We start from the raw sequence: 19,126 nt of genomic DNA, 5'->3' as shown, positions 1-19,126 counted from the left end.
TCCACTGCACTTCAGTCTCGGTGACAGAGTGAGACTACTTCAACCCTCCCCACCATCAAAAAAAGAAAAAAAAAAAAAAAGCAAATATAACAAGCCCTACAAGTTGTAAAATTGGAATATCACTAAAACCAAAGAAACAAAGCCCATATATGTTCCTAAACATAGAAGAGCCACCCTGAGTGGGACCAAAGTACCTGGATATGAGAACAGCTGCTGAATAGAAGTCCTCACATGGTTCCAAGATGCAAGTGAGTACAGAAGACTGTGTGCAACTGGGGAGAATCATAGAAACCAAATTGAACTGAACAGGAATCCTGAGGCAAAGAGAGAGAAGGTTCAGAGAGTGGCTGGTGGGTGGGAGAGGAAGTCAGGGAAAGTGGATTCCAGAAGGTGGTATCAAAGCTGAGTGCAAACAGGGCCCCAGGCAGAAAACCTTCCTGAACCATCTTCATTCTTCCATTCTTATTGTAAAAAATTCTACCAACTTGTTGGAGAGATTGTGGCAGTTTTCCTGTGGAATGCTGATTTTGTTTGCTCTCTCATAGTGTCATCTTACTTTTCCTCTACCAACAACATTTTCTGTAAACTGGAAAGTTGGAAGCAGGTTTGAATCTTTGGCAGAAATACTGTGTATTAGTGCTGGATGAGTACAGCATCCTACATCACATCAGAAAGGACCTAAAGTATGATATCCCACTTTGAATGGTGGGAAGACTGATCAGTATATGCAGGGGTAACAGTCTGATTTTTCCACTGTGAATATCTGGTCTTAGTCTGTTTGAGATGCTATAACAAAATACCATACAGACTGTGTGATTTAGAAAGAACAGAAATGTATGTCTCATAGTTCTGGAGACTGGAAAGTCCAGGATGAAAGTCCTGGCAAGGCTAGTGTCTGATGAGGGCCTTATTACTGCATCCTTACATGTCAGAAAACTGCAAGGGCAAAAAGGACTGTGTGGAGCGTCTTTTATAAAGGCCTTGACCCCGTTCACGAGGACTTTACCCTAATGATGTCATCACCTCCTAAAGGCCCCACCTTTTAATACAGTCACATGGGTGATGAAGTTTTAACACTTGAATTCTGGGGGACAGTCACACCATAACAGACATCTGTCAACTAACTCATCTGACTGGTGACCACTGGATTCTGGTGACCACAAAATCCAGTCACCTCCACACACTCTTGCCACTACTGATGTGGTGGAAGCCGCCACCAACTCTCACCTGGAGCACTGCCACAGTCTACTTACCTGTAGCCTGATTTTCTTTTCTTTCTTCTTTTCTCCCTACGTCCCCTGGGAAGCTGCATCACCCTCAGCAGGTCAGGTGGCCACAGCAATATCTCTCTGGCAGATGAAAAAAGAAATACCTGACTGGGGCCGCAGCCAAGTACAGAGTGAGTCTGTGACCTGTTGCCTGTTCCTGCGATTGCTCTTGATTTATCCATTCTTAAGAAAGGAGTCGGAGAGATCCTTCAAAAACCCGAGTCCCATCATGTTACTTCTCTGTGCCAAACTCTCCAACAGATTCCTAACTCACTCACAGTAACAGTGGACTGCATGCATTGGCCTCTGAGGCCTCCGTCATCTGGCCCCTGCTGTCACTTTCGGCTCATCTCCAGCCACCCTGCCCTTCCTCACTTAATGCCCATGTCCTGGCCTTCCTTCCAGTCTTTACTTAAACATCACTTTCCCAGCGAGGCTTTTTCTGACCACCTTCCTGCAATAACTCTTATCTTGGTTGGCCCTGTGGCTCTCTTCCTCTGCTTTATTTGTCTCCACTGCACATTAAACTATCCAAAGTAATTTTATTTACTTGCTCACATAACTGTTTTCTGCCGCCACCTAGAATATAGTTTACGTGAAGACTGGGACTTCATTTTGTCCCTGATCGCTATCTGTGTGTGGCTGGTGCCACTTAGATCGCTGATGAAGGACTGTGCATTCAAGGCCAGAGGAACCCCTGACCTGGCCAAACGTGAGTAAACAATCAGGTTTGTGGACGCAGCACTTGAGAGATAAGTTACAGCATGTGTAATGGAAATTTTGACTACACTTAGCTTTTGCTTTATGCACTCATTTTACAACGTGACCCTTTGACTAAAATTTGACACTATTACAGAAGATGGTGTCCATATGGCCTCTTTCATAAAATAAATGCCAAGAACTTGGAAACCCAAGAGGGTATAAACCTTCTGACCGCAAACAGCAAATGAGTGCTGATGTCAATGGCCCAAACATGAAGTATACTGGAAAAAATGTACTGGACTCAGAGTCTCAATTTTAATAATTCAACCCAAATAACGTGAGACTTTCTTGCTTCCAACTCAGACCTCATGTCAACCCAGTTCCAAACACAGAAAATCCTATAAATCTGACTCCCAAAAAGTCCTAAGGAGAAATAAAAGTCTTTAGTTGAAGTTTTTATTTTTATGAGGTTCTGGAGGATGGGCATTGTCAAAAATATGCTAAAATTTACTAATACACTCACTAGACATTGTTCCTCCTCCTCCTCCTTTTTTTCCCTGAGTTCATTTATTTGGTAAATTGAAATTTAATAATGGCCCTAATTAAATACTTTTCTTCTCCCATTATAGAGCAAAGTATGAACAAATTAAAGCATGTCAATCCCTGTTAAGTGAATTATCCAGAATGATATAAGTTACAGCTGGTGGATCTGAACATTGACGCTGAAAACCCAGGCTCTTCTCACGCCATTACACATCACTACTACAAAGGTGACCCTCAAGGGAATCACGAGTTCCAAATCCTCAATTTGTTCTTCCTTATCACTTTTATTTAGGTGTCTTGTATATTATTGACCTTCATACTTTTTAATTAAAATGAACCCAAATTTGTTTTTTTCTGTTCACCTCTTCATTCTTACTGCCGTGATTTAAAAATCTCCCCATTTCTGTTTTTTTCAGAAGTTAATCCAAATACATTCCTATTATCACGTGACTGTCCTTATTATCCCTTTCCATCTGCATTTTACAAATTTTATTCGGAGCTTAATTTCCAGAAAAGTGCCAGAAGCAATTTTTTTTCCAAAGCCAGGGGTTGGGGTGGGGGATTTGTCCTTAGTATTTCTTTCAGCGAACAGTTCTATTGCCTCCCAAGCTGTTCTTCGTAACACAGCCTCAGGGAGCACCTCTGCTAAGGCGGTGTGGAAAGTTGGAGCCCCCACACAGAGTCCCCACTGGGGAACTACCTAGTGCAACTGTGAGAAGAGGGCCACCATCTTCCAGACCCCAGAATGGCGGATCCACTGACAGCTTGCACGGTGTGCCTGGAAAAGCTGCAGGCACTAAACGCCAGCCTGGGAAAGCAGCTGCAGAGGCTGTACCCTGTGGAGCTACAGAGGCAGAGCCGCCCAAGGCAATGGGAGCCCCACCTTTTCCATCTGCGTTTCCTGGATGTGAGACGTGGAGTCCAAGGAGATCATTTTGGGCCTTTAAGATTTAATGACTGCCCCACCGGGTTTTGGACTTGCATGGGGCCTGTGGTTCCTTTGTTTTGGTCATTTACCCAATACTTCTACCCGCGTTGTACCTTGGAACTAAGTAAGTTGCTTTTGATTTTACAGGCTCATAGGTGGAAGAAACTTGTGTTGCCTCAGATGAGACTTTGGACTTGGACTTTTGTGTTAATGCCGGAATGAGTGAAGACTTTGGAGGACTGTTGGGAAGACATGATTGGTTTTGAAATGTGAAAAGGACATGAGATTTGGAAGGAGCCGGGGCAGAATGATATGGTTTGTCTGTGTCCTTACCCAAATCTCATCTTGAATTGTAATCCCCAAGTGTCGAGGGAGGTGATTGGATCATGGGGGCGGTTTTTGCCATGCTGTTCTCATGATAGTGATGGAGCTCTCACGTGATCTGATGGTTTTAAAAGTGGCAGCTTTCCCTTGCACACTCTGTCTCTCTTCTGCCAGCTAAGTTGTGCCTTGATTCCCTTTCACCTTCTGTCATGATTGTAAGTTTTCTGAGGTCTCCTGGCCATACAGAACTATGAGTTAATTAAACCTCTTTCCTTTATAAATTACCCAGTTTCAGGTAGTATCTTTTTAGCAGTGTGAAAACAGACCAATACAGACAGCTTCCAGCAATTTGATATCACTTTTATGTTCAATGGGAATATATAAATGTTATAAAACATAGGTCAACCTGGATATCATGTTAGATAGAAGGTATGGACCAGTGGTTCTCAGTCTGAAGACTGCATAAGAATCACCTACAGAGTTTGTTCACAGACTATTGGGCCCACCCAAGAGTTTCTGATTCAGTCTGAGGTAAGCCTGAGAATTTGCATTTCTAACAAGTTCCCAGGTGAAGCTGATGCTGCTAATTTGGGTACCACTTTTTGGGATACTATTATAATTATTCTAATATTTTAAATATTTTTGGCGTTATGGAATTATAACTGATGTACAGGCATTGTATATATCTATGGTAAACAGCACGATGTTTTGATATACATATAAATTCTGAATTGATTGTCTACTTTTCTTAAAGTTGCTTATGTCACTCTAACCTCTTTTTCTTCCTACCTCTCTAAACTCCCAACCTACATTTCCTTCTTCCTCCTTGTGTTTCCCATTTTCTTCCTCTTCCTTCTACCACTTATCTCTACGACATTTCTGATATAGGTCAGTTCAGCTTTTCTCTGTTTTTAGTTCTGCAACAACCCCAGTTCCAGCTCAGCACAACAGAGACAGAGCAGCGTGAACAAAGGTCCTCCCGTCCCTCTCAGGAACCAGTTGAGCAGCCTCTACTGTAGCATTCATCTGTACCACAGTGTGGATTCTCACTCTTCTACTGTCTTGCTTCTTAGTCTTTAATTCCCCAGCCCTTACCCTGCAGCCATTTTGAATAAACTCTTGTGAAGTACAGAGGACAGACGTCTGAAATACTCACTTCTCACCATGAATCATGCAACAGGATGTGCCTCTGCCACGCCCATCTAATTGTGGTTTATTTGCTTAATATTAAAATGCTCTCAGATATACATAAGCCATCTGCTTTCCCTCCAGATTCATTGAGCCCTGATGCATTAAGCATCTGTAGAGCTATCTCATTTTATGTCATTAAGGATGGGAATGTGCAAATGTAAATACCAATTGGAAAGCTTGAGTAGTTTTTCAAATTTTTCAATCATGCTGTTTACTATATTATTATTCTGGATTAGTCTACTTTAGGTACAATTTCACAGTATCATCAAAGTCCTACTCCAATATTTAGATCCCAAATGACAAATTTAATGGCCTTAGTTAACACCCCAATGATGTAGGCTTAATTTTATGGTTCAGCTATTTTTGCTATTTACTTTCCTGAGCTTAAACCAAGCTGAAAAGACTATAAGAAAGCAGAGTTCAATTTTCCATGAAAGAAAATGCTTCCTTCCTTGTGAAGGGAAAACCTAGATTTTCCTAAGACACCTCAGAGTACTCTCCAGATGGACATGGAGGAAATGTAGGTTACATGGCTCCTACTCTTCTCTCAGATAATGCCTTAGTCAAATTCCCTTCAAGGAGATGCTCCTTCCTTGAATGTTCCAGCTCAAGTGAGGAGCTGAAACTCTGCTCTCAGTAGCGTTTGACACAGCTGGTTAAAGACCATAGCATTTAATGAATGCATGAATGAACTTGAATTTTCCTAAATAGGTTATATGAGGAAAGACTAAAATGTCTCCTTCCTTGGTCTATGGCACCCAGCCACTCAATCTTTTTTCCCAGAGATGACCAGTGCAACTGATTTCTTTTATATCCTTCCTGAGACTTAGACAAATCATCATACAATCCCTTCCCCTGCTTTTCACAAACATAGTGGCATACTGCACCCACTTCTGCATGTAGCTTTTCCCCTTACCCTATCTTGGAAATACTCCAGCATACAGTCTTATTCGTTCTTTTCTGATGTTTCTGATGCTTCATAATGACCCATGGCTTAGCAGTTCCATAATTTATGTAAGCAGTTTTCCACTGGTAGGCATTTGGGTTATTTCTAATCTTTTCTTACTACCAGAATGCTTCAGTGAAAGCAATGAATGACTTTTTTACACAAATGTGGGTACATCTGCAGGATGACTTTCTAAAAATTTGTAGGTCAAAGGGTATGTGCATTTTTAATGTTAACACATGGTGCCAAATTCACACTAATAATATTTCAATTTACAGTCTTCCCAAAGTAATGAATGCATTTAGAGAGTTTGCAAAAGGCTCCGGAATAATGTAAGGGCATGAAACCAGTGACCTGAAGTTAGATGAGATGGTTTATAAGCTATGGCGTATGCTTCTTTCATTTGTACTTTTCTTCCTTGCTCTCAAATTTTTTTTTTTTTTTTTTTTTTTTTGAGATGGAGTTTCGCTCTTGTTACCCAGGCTGGAGTGCAATGGCGCGATCTCGGCTCACCGCAACCTCCGCCTCCTGGGCTCAGGCAATTCTCCTGCCTCTCAGCCTCCTGAGTAGCTGGGATTACAGGCACGCGCCACCACGCCCAGCTAGTTTTTTTGTATTTTTAGTAGAGACGGGGTTTCACCATGTTGACCAGGATGGTCTCGATCTCTCGACCTCGTGATCCACCCGCCTCGGCCTCCCAAAGTGCTGGGATTACAGGCTTGAGCCACCGCGCCCGGCTGCTCTCAACTTATTTTAACAGAGCAGAAATTACCTCAATGAGACAAGGTAGTTACTTCCAACCCCTTACCTGCCTCACTCTTTTTCATTTGTCTAAGTCACAAAGTAACATAGGCTGCCTTAGGTGATGCAGCTCAAGGAATAGAAGTTACAAGGACTTTTTCAACATTTTTAGTATTATAGTATTTTTTTCATCTCCATCCTCCCAACCCCAACATCTGGTCCAACCAGAACAAATGCCAGAGGCCAATCACAAGAGTGAGTGGGTGAAGAGACCAAGGGGCCATGGAAGGCTGAAAAAGAGACAGGACAGGTGAGAGATTTCTCTACTGCCAGGAGAAGAGGGTCCATATGGTGCCCTAGAGAATAATGTTGTGGGTAGCATTATTTACTCTCCTAGCTGACATTATTTTTGTAAGATGCACAGAGGATAAAGATTAAGACAGTCCCTATTATTCTATGGAAACTTAAAGTTTGATTAAATTTTCTTTTTTTCTAATTTTCTTAAATGTTGGTAAAATCCTAATACATCAAATATACATTACAATGAAAAAATACTAAAGGAAACTGTTTGTAATAAAAGGTTGTGTGGCAGTGTTTGCTATGTGTTTACCACATTCTATTTCTTTTCCTTTTTGGGTCAGAGCTAGACCCTGTTTTTCTGCTTTCCTTGCTGTCTGGTGAGGTACTGTGATTATGTTTTGGCCTGAGGAATGTGAGCAGAAAGAGGTGATGTGAACCACTTCCAGGCCTGGCCTCCAAAAAAATCCCCATGCAATCACTCCTACTTTCACTCTTTTTCCTTTTGTACCGGCAGGCAAAACAAAACAAAACAAAACAAAACCTTCAGGATCCTAGGCTTTCACAAAACCAGAACACAGAATGAGACTCGGTCCCTGAATCTGCTTGAAGGAGAGCTACTCAAGAAAGCTGGAGTTTTATGCTTTCGTTAGCATTACGATGTTAGTTATCTTTTCGATTGGCCTCTGCTGACAGATTGCCATTATGCACAAAGGCAAGTAGAGGATTCAACTTTGTTATAAAGCTTTCTCCAACTTAAAAAAAAAATCCTGCCTTTAACTAGCAAAGGGATTATATATTCTTTTTAAAAGTGAAATGAAAAACAAAATAGATGTTTGCCCTTCATGCTAGAACATATTTTTGAGTGTATTAAACGCTATACTGGTGACCTCCAGCCCTTAGAAGCCACAGATAGAGTGAATAATGGCTACGTGAACAACTTGATCTATGTCATGGGCAGGGGAAGGGAAGAAAAGGGAAAGTTGAAAGGAGTGAGATGGGTGAGGGAGCACCAACATTTGGAGGAGTCTTATCAATATGTCACGGCCTGTGTTGTCTGTTTTCCTTAGCAACCCAATGGGACAGGAGTCAGACTCTCTTTATATAACGGCAAGAAAACTCAGCCTCCAGGAAGCTTCACTGATACAAAAATATGGAGTAAATGAATAATAGCATTGGCACTAAAGTAACACAGAGAGGGGCATCCCCAAGTATAAGAAATACAGAGAGACCAGAGAAATAGAAAGGAAAGGTAGAGAAGAATAGAGAAGTGGTCAGGCACAGTGGCTCACCCCTGTAATCCCAGCGCTTTGGGAGGCCAAGGCGGGAAGGTCACTTGAGGTTAGGATTTTGAGGCCAGCCTGGCCAACATGGTGAAGCTTCGTCTCTGCTAAAAACACAAAAATTAGCTTGGTGTGGTGGCGGATGCCTGTAATTCCAGCCAGTCAGGAGGCTGAGACAGGAGAATCACTTGAACCTGGGAGATGAAGTTTGCAGTGAGTCGAGGTTGTGCTACTGCACTCTGGCCTGTGCAACAAAGCAAGATTCTGTCTAAAAAAAAAAAAAAAAAAAAAAGTAAAGAGAAGAAAGGGGAGGGGCGAGGGGAACAGCAGCGCTGGATAGGGGCTAGGGGTCTCAGTGACACCTCAACTCTATATACTGATCCCTCTTTTTTCTAAACATATTTGCTCTGTACCAATGCCTGCACCTCAAGGAAATTGCTTGAGCTGGTTTTTATTCTCCAGGACACTTTGTCCCTTAAGGATGCATTCAGTTAAAGAGTTCTAAAAGGACTGCATCAACTGGAGATATCCAGTCTTCTATTATTTTTCATCACCAAAATGACAAAGACAGAATCAAGCACTATTAGTGCTGATATCTCAGCTCATGTAAGTCTTCATTAGAGCCCTTTAATGTAACCATTTAAAGAGACATCTGCTTTTTGGAAAAACATTGCTTGAAAGCAAACGTAATGAAGTCATTTCTACATAATCTGGAAGCAAAAACGTCTTTCGTGATTGAATTTCCTTTTCCTTCATATTGACTAATGTCAGATTATTACATGTCAGTGAGCTGAACAAGCACACACTTTGCTCTGCATTGGTGTCTGTGTATTCTCAAAGGATGAATGCAACAAAAGCTGGGAGGAGTGACATTAAATTTGACTTCTACTCGAGCAGAGGAAGAGTGCAGCGTCCTTGTTCTTTGCCAGCAGTTCTGGTTTCTAAAGATACATGCAGTTCGTAGTATTTGCTGGTATTTTAAACCCAATAAGGTAGCACTGAAGTGATTAGGTTTACCCACTGCTACTCAACACCTAGCACCCTCTCGTGGTTTCCTAGCGAGTAAAACCTCAACTTCTTGTCTTCACCTGCAAGGCTCTGAATAATCCATCTATGTCCTACCTCCCACCTGTCCAGTCTCAAGCCTCTCTACTAAACTTATTGGGCTCAACCCCAGAGGGCTCCTCTCAGGTTCCCTGAACATTGTTCACCTCTTTCGAATCTCATGGCCGTTGCACTTGCTCTATTCTGATTGGAAGGCATCTCTTAAGGTTCTCTGCATCACTGACTCCTTGTTCTTTGGGTTTCAGCTCAGATGCTGCTTCTTCAAAGAGGTGTTTTATGGCCACTCCATTGAAGGCAGGGCCACATGATCGCACATCTTTTCCCCTCTAGCACATTGTTCTGTTAATTTTTGTAAAAAAAAAATGCTTTTCTGGTTCTGTTCATTTTTTGGTGGCACTATAATATAAATTTATTTTAATTACTTTTGTTCCAAGTTTACAATGAGAAAAGATCTAGTTGGTCCCTCAATGAGTAATTAGGACCCTTTGAATGTATCAGTTGTATCTGTTTGGCACAAGGTGAGCTCCAGAACCAAATCCAGAGCCTGGCACATTATAGAAGTTCAATAACTACTTGTTGAAAGATTGAATAAATAAAACTGTTGGTAAAATAAGATCATGGCTTTTGGTGAGCTTGGAGGATCTTAGAGGAAGAGAGAGGTGCTACAACACTGAAAATGGGAAATTCACATTAAAATTATCAAAAAGTAAAAGAAATTAGATTTCACAAATCACAAATAGGTGAATTTAGTGGAAATTCCAGGTAAGACGCTAAGATAATTTGTAACATTTTATAAAAACCAATGGCAATCTTTAGGAATCAATATAAATTCTCAAAGAGCACCACGGGTAAGAAAAACTATCCATTTTGGGTCAGATAATGAATTAGTTTACATATCAAGATGAGAAATTTGAATCTGAGTCTTTATGTCAAGATTTTAAGCAGGATGAAAAAACAAGGTTCAGATTTGTTACTTTAGAAATACAATATTGAGGGCCGGGAGCAGTGGCTCACGCCTGTAATCCCAGCACTTTGGGAGGCTGAGGCAGGTGGATCACAAGGTCAAGAGATCGAGACCATCCTGGTCAATATGGTGAAAACCTGTCTCTACTAAAAATACAAAAAAATTAGCTGGGCATGGTGGCGTGTGCCTGTAATCCCAGCTACTCAGGAGGCTGAGGCAGAAGAATTGCCTGAATCCAGGAGATGGAAGTTGTGGTGAGCCGAGATCGCATCATTGCACTCCAGCCTGGGTAACAAGAGCGAAACTTTGTCTCAAAAAAAAAAAAAAAAAAAAAAGCCACAATAGTTTTTTTTTTTTTTTTTGAAAGAAATACAATATTGAAAGAATAGTTTTGGAGGATGAAGGGTCTAAACTCCATGAAGAGGCTATTAAATAAAGAGAACCATAATGAATGCAATGGCAGTGGAATTGCAGAAGAGGAGCAAAGAGATGATTAAGTTATTTTGACATAGGCAAAAGATGAAAGAGAAGGAAAAGAATATATTCCAGCCTGTAGCTTTAATCATAGCTATGATTAGATTATAAGAATATCTAATATGTAGCATGCCAGATGTCATTCACTTCAGTAGGGAGGGCACCATATTTGAGAGCCTGAAGAAAAGACCTGAAGCCAGTGAATGAGACACAGGGTTTATTGAAGAGACTTACATGTGGGGCAGTCCAGTGGTAGTGGGCTGGAGAGGAAAACTGCAATCACTTGTAAAAAGCATGCAGTTTATATGCATTTCCACTTTTCACCCTTCTGCTAACCTCCGCTTGGCAGCCTTCTTTAACCCAAAACGAAGGGCCTCAATCTCCTGCATGGGCTGCACTCCACAGGATGGACTAGGGGCTCAGATGTTCCTCATAGATAAGGGATGAATCTCCAGGTTGGCCACTCCTGGATTCCTTAGCACAGATCAACAAATACACATTCTTCTTAAGCCATACGGTCATTCTTAGAACATGCTTAAATTAAGTTGTTGCTATAAAGTGTGTTTGCCATACAATATAATTTCCGTTTGTCCAATGAGGTGTAGGAATTCAAATGCTCATCCAAGGGAAGAGGCAGTCATATCAGCAATGTAAACTTTTCTTCTTAAAATTTGGCTTGTAAGTGGATAGGCACTCTGAGACTAGACTATATTTCAACTCTGATAAATGGAAATTGAAGAAACATAAATTTTTATGTTGTTGTGCTTTCATCTCTAAGAGTAGAATCTGCAATATGTCACTAAAACAAGCCTCCCTGCCTCTTTTAAATAAAGTTGTAGAACTACAGAAAAATTGCAATAGCAGTGCAGCAAGTTTCTATAAAACTTAACCCCCTCCTTTTCTTTTCTTCTGTGATGAATGCACTGTGAGGTGCTAGCGATTGGTTCAAGACAAATTCACTCACTGTTTTTGAGAAAGTCTGATCCGGGGATGGAATCCCAGTGCAGATGACTCAGGTCAGATGTTACATGTTCTGTCAAATAATGTAAAGAATACAGTGTTGTTTTAAATAATCTTTGTGGAGATTACAGAACAAGTTAAAGGGATTTTATTTCCTGGCTGGGCTGTAGTGGAGGATGCTATGGTGATCTGACACAGAGGCAATGAAGAAGTCAGAGGTGGGCAGATCTCTTTGGGAACGAGAAGAGAGAGCTGGGGAGTAAGAAGAGAGAGACTAATGGTGTCCAGTCTGTGAAGGTGGATTCAGAATGACTCTAGAGCCACTGGTACCTGAGACCTATTTTAAGCTGTTCTTTTCTGGAGTATATTTACCACAAAGCCATAGTAACATTTGTTAGCTACAAAGGTTTGTTTTAACTTTGCTTGCAGAATCAAAAGAGAAGCCAAGTTCCTGTTTTGGGAAGAGGCAGTGTGGAGTGGGTGACAGAGGCGAGAGGTAATTGGAGTTAGGGGCACTGGTCGGGAGCCCAGAGCACCTGTCTGCAGTGGGCAGTGGCAGCACCTGGGTGTACTTGCAAAGCATTTACACCCTCTCCAGGGTTGCTCATAAAGTTTTTTTTTTTGGGGGGGACCAGGTTTCCTATAACCATGTAGCTTAAGACTTTTATTTGTATGTGAAATAGAGGAATAACTCTCCAAAATCTGAAGAATTCAGGAGCATTCAAGATGCATGTCATTCTTAAGTTTACTACAAGAAATATATACTACAATGAGAAAACTGTATTAAAAACAGTCAGTAGTCATCTTCTACTTCAATGTACATTTTTATTCGTAGTTGAAAAGAATAGTCTATTACTGCTAACTTATTGTAGATTTACTCAGAATCAAAGGGTCCAGAGAGACATAAAAATGTATGTAGTTTCTATTAAATAACACTTTCTGATTACTTTCAAATATGAGTATAATATACAGGTATTATATGTACAAAAAATGTAAAAATTAATTGAGAAACCAAGTCTTGTTACCAGTTTGTATAAGAAAAAAGACGTTTATATTTTCACAGGCTACCAGCATTGTATAGGATAGCTCCTGCTAGGCTTTGACTTTCTTCAGTTAATTCATCTGGTAGCTCAAACATCTGTAGAAAAGAAGTTAATATACAGTGAAGTCACTACACAGTGTCATGGGACAGTAGAAATTCATATCAGTACAAAATATCATTCAAGATTTTTACATTGAATTGGTGTCAAGATTGAGAGATATCTTTGTTGGCAAGCAATCTAAGAATTATTTGAAGATTGAGAGATTTAAAAAAATGATTTTTGCTGGTAAAAATGTTAACGATTAAAAACGTGTAGTAGAAATAGACAGAAGGTACGACGTTCTTGTCTTTCTGTTCCTCTTACCAGCAACCCATGCCTTTGAAATATAATAAAATGCTTTAGGTACTTCCAATATCTTCCGTAAGATGGCAGAGTTGGTATTGTGAACGTTGGGTGCAAACTCACGTTAGTTCTGTCAGTCACAGTAACAAAAAGAGGCTTAGAGTCATTCTCATCACTTAAACATTGTTATCGTGCTTTCAATAATAATAATCATCAACATAATAATAAAGCAATAATATCTAGTTTTTGAAAACAATAACAAAAAACCCAAATATGTGTCAATCTGCAATTACACCATGGTTACCTAGGCACTCCCTTTGAGCATTGCTTTTGGAATTTCTCAGTAAAAGGAGAAACCTTTTACTGAGTTTCCTTAGTTGCCTGCTCTGTTAACTTTTATTTAAACACTAACTAGTCAAACTAGGTCCAATGTCACCACTCTCAGATCACCACACATGTGACAAGAAAACATCTGTTGGTATCACTGAAGCATGCAGTGGTCATAAATGTTTTTGATTGTTAGGAGCTGTAGACATGCTCTTTCAATGAAAATTTAGTGGTTTGTTAGACGCGCTTTGGTTTGTTTAAAATGGGTGACTCATGGACACAGGAAGGGAAGCATCACACACTGAGGTCTGTCGGCGGGGGGATCTAGGGCAGGGACAGCAGGAGTGGGGAGTTGGGGAGGGATGACAGGGGGAGAAATGCCAGATATAAGTGATGGGGAGGGAGGCAGCAAATCACATTGCCATGTATGTACCTATGGAACAATCCTGCATGTTCTTCACATGTACACCCAAACCTAAAACACACTAATATATATATATATATATATATATATATATATATATATATATATATATAAATAAAATAAAATGGGTGACTGCAGTTCTGAAATCTGTTAGTCAGGTCCTGAGCAAGAGGTGGGGCTTGTTTTGTCCATTTGTCCTTCATCCAGAGCTATAACTACCCAATGAAAGGGGCGGTCGAGCAGGACTTCGGCATCATAGCACGAACAGGTGCTGGTTGCAGGGAGCAAACTCGAAGAAAGCACATCATTGACCATGTGAAATCTACACTGGGATTTCTCTCCTAAACTCCCGAAATTAAAAATGTGAATTTGATTTGTTTTTATCACTTCCCAAGCTTTTTGCACAAAACAGATGCTCCACTAAGTGTTTGACAAATGCTTAGGAAGACAGAAGAGGGTTGCAAATGGGCTCTCCTTCATGCTGGGATCGCTGGGGCTCCAAATCAGGAAGAAAAGCACTGGCACTTCCCATCAAGACCCAGCTTGTGCAGAGCACTATTGGACATTTTCTCAGGGCCTTGAGGGTTGATACACTTCTTCACCACTTAACTGGGAGCTCTCTGTGGGTAGAATCTGTTTTTTTTTTCTTTATATTTCTAGTGTCTGCACAGTGCTTCACATGCAGTAGATACTTAGCAGGGGTGTTTTCAAAGAAGGAAATAGCAATCATAACTTTCCCCCCAGTGGATACTGGTAGGCAGTATGATGCTGTCTCACCTAGGGAGCTGGTTTACCAAATGCTGGTATGGTAGCTACTTGGCAGTGAAACTCCAGGTCAGTAGTATCTTGTGGGTGTTGTCAGTTTTACATACCAGAGAGCAAATCAGACTTATCCATGAAAGAAGAAGAAACATGTCTCAGTTTGATATAAGCTCTTCTATCAAGAGAGAGCAGATTTCCATTTACAGAATGCTGAGAGACCAAGAATGTGATGGGAAGCAAATTTGTTTTGAGTGTGGGCAAGATCTTGTGGAGGATGACTATTTCCCAAAGTGAAAGCATGCCACACCCATACTTGCTATTAATGCTTCTCTTTTCTGTGAAATACTCCTGGGATTTTGATAACTTTGGAACAAAAAAAATATCAGGGCATTTGGCTAGAAGAGACTGTTTGGCAACAGCTAGGTAAAGAAAAATTTATCAAAGGGGAAAATTCTAGAGAACTTCATGCCTGGGCCCACAATCTTGAAAATCTATTCATTGTTTTTCCAGAGATAACATCTCACTATACCATGGCTCCTCTTCAGAACATGAATGGTGCATATCTGCAGAACTACTGATGTTTTGCCCTTTTAGCCACTTTGGAAGGAGAGGCATTTTGGGAGACTCTCTCTAAAATATAGTTTACACCAACCTAATTATTTAAGAAGACCATAATGAGTGCGGGGTCACTGCACATCGTTGTGAGGTTATGCAAGAAACAGCAATGCCACATTGAAAAGGCTCCCATGCAAATTGTAGACATAGAAGATATGTATGATTATCAGAAAGTTTTCCTGCAGATGAAAGTAAGGTATCTTATTTAAATAAAAGTCAATAATTCACAATTTCAGGACAGATGAAGGGAAAGTATCTGGATAAAAGCATATTTGTTCTTAATTCACATAAATTAATTTTTACATTGATATTCTGAATTCATCATAATATAAAGGAAATGCTGTTTTGCAAAGCAATACAGTGCTTCCTGGAGGCTCTTACCTTAATTATCCCCATAAAACTATGGTTTAGATTTTTACATGAATTTTCTATCTCTATTCCTTTAGGTAGAGATGTATTTAATTATTGTCACTGTTTCTGCTTATTTTACATAATATCTACTATACCTTTCTCATTTTCTGCTTTTAATCTGTTATGTGCTTGAAAATTATTTCACTAAGGTAATTTGAATTGTGTATCAGTTAAGAGTAGATAGGATTTAAATGAAGAGTTGGAGAGCTTTCCTATAAATAAAACTCAGGAGTTTTAGAGTATGGATTTTATAAAATCTGTTGGGATAGAAATTTGTTTTTTGGTTTTTAGTTCTGTTGTGGATACATGGGGCTGCCAGGCAGCAGAGTTCTTGTCACATATAGGAAGTCTCAGAAAAATTGGAAAGGTAAGCTCACCGGAGAAGACCATTTTTGTCTTTTTTTTTTCCCCTCCAATGGCAGAAATTCCTTAGTGTTTTCACATCACAAATTCTCAGTGTGAGTTCTCGCCCCTAAGTTCCTAACAGGGGATGAGAAAGAGCTTTGTTAGCCTATGTCAGGCATTTTGCTTTAGAAACTGAAATGGATATTCATTCCTTTCATTCAGAGTTCCCCTCAAGGAGGTAAAAGTATTTTGAAGTGTTAACATCCAAATTTTCTTTGAGTTATTCAGGATTTAAATGGAATATCTATGCCTTTAAAAGAAAATGAGAAATATTCTTATTTTATCATGGGTGGGGGCTTTCTAATAACATCTGTCATCTATCATCATAGATTTGAAGGGACCCTTTAATGAAAACTCCATTTTCTTAAAGGTTGTAATTATTATGTAGCACTATTTTTATAGATGTGGAAATAAGAGGCTTAGGAATAATACAATCAAGGAAGGTTGTAGATGGCCATGAGTTCTGAACAAATGAAGAAAGAATAAAATAGGACCAGGAGTTATCTTCTCAACCCTACCCTGAAACCACTGCCCGAACTTCCTTTTTGACAAATATTAACAGGGCCAATGCAATTTAAGCTCTGAGACTTCAGACCAAAGACTTCATGGGCCTAGGATCATAAACAGAACTTTACAGAGGGCCAAGTGATTTTGACTTCTGGCTTCTGGGTAAAACTTAGATAATTTGAGTTCCATAATCAATGGCTTTTCTCTGTGATATTAAAAATTCTAAAACCAACCAACTGATTTTTAAAATTCATAACATTAAACAAGTGGCTTAAAATGATAAATAGAATTAATGAGCTTTGCTTTTGCCATAGAAACAAATTAAGCATGCCATACAGACTGCCCAAAATTTCATTCTCTACAGGTATTTCACTTGGCGCTCCCTACATTATGTTTTGCCTAAAAATATCATGCACGGGAAATATTTTTTCTGGTTTAGATACATGTCAAAAATAAAAGCTATATAATAAAGTAAATATTAAAAGATATTGGTAGAAGAAATGGGTTAAATATTATGGTTTGTAATAACAAAACCCCTGGACAATGCAAAGAAAAGCCTGCACAACACAATGCAAGTTTTAATGAAGGAACCAGAAAGCTAATCACCATTTACATATGTCATACTCTTTTTTGTATTATTATTATATGAGTTCAGTAGGAATAATTGCAATGATTATGCTTGGTTTCACATTAGATAGATGGTTCTAGTATATTATTTTATAAAACTACATTGCATGACTGGTATTTGAGGTTAAAAATAGATTTGAGAAGCCAGAAGAAGAGAGCAATCCCCTTTAAAAAGATATATCAAAGAAATGAAACTAAATGAGGAAGTTAAAAAGTGACAATAAGCACTGATTTGCAAAATCAGTTCTGTAGGAACAAATTTTTAGAAGAGACTGACATCCAGCAGTTAAAAGAAAGCTATTTTCATGTTTGATGAAAAAATTATCAGGAGGCTTGTCTAGGGCATGTGGAATTACATTTAAACTAAGAGTAAAGAAAAAATATGGCAGCCAGGACTGAGCTCTTCTGTCTTTTGGGAGGCAAACAACAGTGATCTGAAGTCTAGAATTTATTTGCCTGGAGAAGACAAAGGTAAAGATGAATATAAAGCAAAGACAAGGCAAAAGCAAGACAAAGACTCACTGGAAGGTGGCTTTCTGATGCTCAGACCTGAGCAGAGGAAAGGCAAAGAGTGGGTAAGCCAATAGCAGGTGTCTTTCTGAAGCTCCCCTGCAGCCTTGATTAGCAGGGCCAGAACAAGCTCAGGAAAAAAGACGTTGAATTGTAGCCAACAACAAAGTCCTGGTTTAGTCAGGACTTATTACAGCTGATGGCCACCAAGTGGAGAGGAAAGAATACTAGACTGGGAACTTGCATGGCAGCCCCAGTGGGATGGGACACAAAGCAAAAGCCACTGTAACTAGCAGCCTCCGTCTCCTTAACTGTAAATGGGGCAAATGGAATCGCTGAGGTCTCTTTCAATGCTAAAATTGTATTATATGGAGAAAATGTCACATTGTATTAGACATCTTATTTCTTTCAACTTTCATTCCCCAAAATAATAATTTACCACTTATCAATTAAAGGAATGGGGCATATGGCACATTTTAGCAATGTGATTATTTAGAAAAGGGTAAACTCAGCTGTTGAAGTTTGATTGTGGATATGTGTGTACATGAATAAGTCACCCAATCTTGTTTAAGTCATCAGTGACAGTGGCCAGATTTGCAAACACTAGGTATTAGGAGAATATAACACTTTTCCGTGACTTCATGGGATATTGCTTAATAAGCAGTACCTGGAAGATGTCTCTGTTTCTGTTTCTCTGTCTGTCTCTTTGTCTCTGTTTCTGTCTCTCTCTGTCTTTCACACACACACACACACACACACACACACACACACACACACACAAACACACACAAACCCAGCCTAGGAAGAATATACAATACAATATAATTACAGATTCCGGGGCAAGATGGCCAAATAGGAACAGCTCCCATCTGTAACTGCCAGCAAGACCAATGCAGAAGGCGGGTGATTTCTGCATTTCCAGCTGAGGTACCTGGTTCATCTCACTGGGACTAGTTAGACAGTGGGTGCAGCCCACGAATGGCGAGCAGAAGCAGGGTGGTGTATCGCCTCAACCAGGAAGTGCGAGGGGTCGAAGAACTCCTTTCCCAGCCAAGGGAAGCCATGAGGGATCATGCTGTGAGGGACAGTGCACTCCAGCCCAGATACTATGCTTTTCCCATGGTCTTCACAACCCACAGACCAGGAGATTCCCTCGGCTGCCTATGCCGCCAGGGCTGTGGGTTTCAAGCACAAAACTGGGTGGCTGTTTGGGCAGACATGGAGATAGTTGAAGGAGTTTCTTTTTGTACCCCAGTGGCACCTGGAACACCAGCAGGACAGAGCTATTCACTCCCCTGGAAAGGGGACTGAAGCCAGGGAGCCAAGTGGTCTTGGTCAGCAGATCCCACCCCCATGGAGCCCTGCAAGGCTTGAAATTCTCTCTACCAGCACAGCAGTCTGAAGTTGACCTGGGATGCTCAAGCGTGGTGGGGGGAGGGGCATCCACCATTACTAAGGTTTCAGTAG

General features: G+C 40.3%; 1 non-coding gene across 1 annotated transcript; it reads right to left on the bottom strand.

The window, feature by feature from the left end:
• Window positions 1-1,287: 1,287 nt before the first annotated feature.
• LOC120362439 (small nucleolar RNA SNORA77) lies at window positions 1,288-1,409 on the bottom strand. The gene has a single exon (XR_005578346.1). It is a non-coding gene; the product is annotated as a small nucleolar RNA SNORA77 (small nucleolar RNA).
• Between the last annotated feature and the right edge of the window lie 17,717 nt (window positions 1,410-19,126).

This window comes from Saimiri boliviensis, chromosome 15, assembly GCF_048565385.1.
Source record: "Saimiri boliviensis isolate mSaiBol1 chromosome 15, mSaiBol1.pri, whole genome shotgun sequence".
Lineage (NCBI taxonomy): Eukaryota > Metazoa > Chordata > Mammalia > Primates > Cebidae > Saimiri > Saimiri boliviensis.
The sequence above is the reverse complement of the archived record's forward strand: the minus strand, read 5'-3'. Positions and strand labels throughout refer to the sequence as shown.